Source organism: Aplysia californica, unplaced genomic scaffold, assembly GCF_000002075.1.
Source record: "Aplysia californica isolate F4 #8 unplaced genomic scaffold, AplCal3.0 scaffold00350, whole genome shotgun sequence".
NCBI classification, from domain to species: Eukaryota; Metazoa; Mollusca; class Gastropoda; order Aplysiida; family Aplysiidae; genus Aplysia; species Aplysia californica.
This window is the reverse complement of record NW_004797620.1, coordinates 715,884-720,232: the sequence shown is the minus strand read 5'-3', so window position 1 is coordinate 720,232 and position 4,349 is coordinate 715,884.

Genomic DNA, 4,349 nt, shown 5'->3' with positions numbered 1-4,349 from the left:
ACATACATTACATACATACATACATTACATACATACATACATTACATACATACATACATTACATACATACATACATTACATACATACATACATTACATACATACATACATACATACATTACATACATACATACATACATACATTACATACATACATACATACATACATTACATACATACATACATTACATACATACATACATTACATACATACATACATTACATACATACATTACATACATACATTACATACATACATTACATACATACATACATTACATACATACATTACATACATACATTACATACATACATTACATACATACATACATTACATACATACATTACATACATACATTACATACATACATACATTACATACATACATTACATACATACATTACATACATACATACATTACATACATACATTACATACATACATTACATACATACATTACATACATACATTACATACATACGTTACATACATACGTTACATACATACGTTACATACATACGTTACATACATACGTTACATACATACATTACATACATATCGTCGATAGGATTCACAAACCGGCTACATGCATTGTTAAAACGCGCAGCACGATCTTTCATATTTTTATACAAAAGGTTGTTATAAGTGTTGGGACCAAATACTACTTGATTTTTCTTAAATACCACAACCGATAGTTTTATTTCGCATGTAGCGGTTATGGAATCACAAAAATCACACAATCTCTGCAGGTGGCCGATTCGGGCAGGACGCTTCCTCGCACAGCCGTGACACGAGGCTGCATGTAGCCGGTTTGTCGCAGCTGTGTGCCGCTGTTCGCCGTCATAATAAGTATAGGCCGAGATCTACCTGGACGACGGCGAGTTATAGTATTTGAACTAATAGATCTATCTTAATGAAAGCTAACTGGTTCAAACTGGGTTTGAATCTTAACCTGTTCATTTCATACACAAAATGCTTTAGATTAGAATGACAAGTTTAGTGCTTTGACTGGCCCTTTATCAGTAAATTAATTAACCTTGGTTACTGGGAGGTGTGGGTTCAAACTTTGTTACCTGTCGATTCATGATGGAAATTTTAATGAATTTAATCTAACTTCCTAGCTGCCCTCTCGCCTAGTATTTTACATTAGGTGACCAGTACTAGGAGAAGTCGTCGACCCGGTGTCTGAAGGCCAATACATCTACTTGAACATGTGTAATGGTTAAAGTTCAACGCCCTATCAACACTATGTATTAGGTTATTCCAACAACAACAAAAAAGGGTGGGGGGGGGGGGGGGGGTACTATATGCCCGTGTGGAACTTTAGCTGTACTACGTGAAATATCCCAAAGCGCCAGGTCATCTATTGCTTGACTAGAATTGTTGATAAGAAGACATCTCTGTGTTTACAAAAATATCAAACAAAACCCCAAACCAACACAAATTAAGTTGTTTAAAAAACCAGGACAAGACTTTTTTTTAGTATTTGTCTGAGAAACCTCCACTTTTGTTCGATATCCCCCAAGGGCAGGGCCTTGCTATTGCTATGGCAAACGTTGGTCTCGGGGCTCTTATCTGGATCGGGAGGTTATGGGTTCGATTCTCGGCTGAATTATAATACCATTTAAAACTTGGTCCCTTTGCATTCTTATTGTCTGAGGCGTGATTGAAAGAATATTAGTATCGTTTGATTGCACATAGATGGGCTCATTTTTTCCTGTGCACTATCTTTCATCATTTCTTACGCTTGAGTTCCTACATTATAATAAACAATGAAACAGTGTAAGCTACATAGGCGAAAAAAAATCACATTTGAATTCAATGATTGTGAGTCTCTACTTTCCCTATGAGCATTGTTCGGAGCTAGTCAGTAGACAGAGCGTGGTAAAATGGATGGTATTCAACTGGCATGAACTCTAACACCGTTTGGAGATATTAGTATTTCTCTGTTTTTCCTATTCCTGGAGCTAGTGTAGGCAGGCGTTGGGTCAACCAGCTCCCACTTTGGTTGGTTTGACCTCTTGGGAGAATTTAGTGTGGCTCACCTCCGTGACTCATCAGGATACACCTCCAGTCCGTCACCGAAGAGTCCCCGACTCTACTGCTGGGCTGGAAATGGTCGAAAATGCTCTTGTAATCCTGAAAGTCGTTGGTGTTGCAGATATTTCCCATGGTATGGATGGGGTTTGAGCGTGATGACTGTGTTTCATGGATATACTGGGCTGACACATAGCTAGGGGAGTCTTCAGCCTCCTCTCGATATAATAGAGCTCGGAAACCCACGTCTGTTTGTAAGATGCTCCTTTCCTGGTATTCTTTGTTCTATTTGAACCCTGTTCCTAGCACAAAAAAGCGGCTTTGCCGATGTCGAATATCGGTTTGGTATGTCCAATCATCACCGTATAAGAGTTACTTTTGGCAGCCAGGATTCCTTTCAGAAAGTTGATTATGTACGTTGCAAATTCGTTCTGTGTCAGCCCACCACATCGTTCTCAGCAACGTTGTAGAACATAAAATGATGCACCGATATTTTAATCTTGTAATACAGAGAAGACGCATTTTTTCCTAGTGCCAAAGGAACAGCTGGCACGTCCATTCTACACCAGAGTGTTTGTCATCTTCACCTAAGGAATTGATGGCCATTTCCTTGTCGGCTGTGGCTTTCTGATGCACGTTGCCACGATAATCACGTAAACATCGCAACAATACTCACGAGGACAGAACAAAGCCAAGTTGAGCTCGTCAAAAATTTGCTTTACCAGAGGGAGCGTTGGTTCATTTCTGTATACTCTGAAGTGTAGAGCCATTACACGTCTGCGAAACTTTGGAAAGGGGGCTCAAGGTACAGCTTAGTTGAGCCATACAGTAATGTGATGATAGTCATGATAACTTGTTGAAGAATCCCTCAACACTGATGAGGATACATCGGCCACACGTGCATTCATATTTGACTGTTCGTTCATCGCCCAGTTCCTAACACATCATGTTCCAAAGTCCGATGGTTGACATAATAAAGAACTGTCAGCAAACTTTCTCCCCAAACTATCAGCTACGTTGTTGAAAATAAATGTACCTGAATGCGCTTTATTTTCTGAACCTTGGGTCTCTTCAGACCGGCTTGATCCAGACGCAGGAAACACTTCTCCCGATCACATCATCTTTTTAAAAAAAATGAATTACAAATGTACGCTTCTGTACACATGTGAGTCTCCATACTGCTTTTTAAAAAATCTGTCTCTTTCCTTATAACAGCATTCGTCACAATGGTATCTATTATTCTGACAAGAGTATCTTTTTGGATTTGTTGAGATATTCTAGCTTTTGTTATTCCAGCCTTTTGGTCTCATTTCGTCTCCAATTGTGCTGGTCAATCTGTTACTTTCGGGAAGGCAGTCCCCCACTAGGATCAATTTTATCATTTCCTTCTTCCATTCCTTTTCTACCCACCTCCCTGCCGCACTTGTCCATAACCTTGTCGCAAGTGAAGAACCCATTCCCTCTGCATACATCACACATGCCTTCCTTCGCCTTCCAATTCTATGTCCATTAGTTCTCTCGTGATTGCTTTCTACAGCTGTAGGGATCTCTGGCAATAATATAAAGAACAATCTCAAACTCAGGGTCATTCTTAAGAAGACATTTGATACTTTCTGAAAGTGAAATGTTCAAAACACCATGGTGAAGCGGAGTCGATGGTGATAGTCATGGGCAATACCGTTGCTCCATGATAGAGGTGAATCGTGGATAATTTGCTGGAGTGCACCTGCCATCGTCCGCAGTCTTCTCCAATATCTTTGCCAGATTCAGCTTTACCGGGCATCTTCCTCGAGATATGGAATCCATCATGTATCCTCAGCCTGACTCATGCCAAAATGTCAAGAAAGTGGTATTTGGAAAGGGCTAGAATTAATTATTATAGGAGAACTGCATTAACGTGAATGAACTAATCTGTAAACCTGACAAAGATAGCCATTTCATATTCCGGGAGGTTTTTTTTCTCTCTTTCGATGACTTGCTCTTGGTTCTTTCTTTACCAATCGTGAATCACAGATGACGCCGTCGGAGGTTTTTGCGTGGAACCACTCTCTCTGCTAAATATATCTCTGGCATAATAATACTAAAAACCAGATACTTGAATAGTTAACTTTATTGATACGTGATAAGTGAATCGTAGGAAAATTATGTCTGCCACAATATAGTATACATCATGACTGAAACGTTTAATTTTGCGAAGAGACCAATGAATAATATCAGTTCACACCCATGGTCACAGCGTAGGATAATTCCAAGAACAAAAAGGATTGCATCTAGAATGTCAACAATGAAATAGTAACAATAAAGTGCATATTA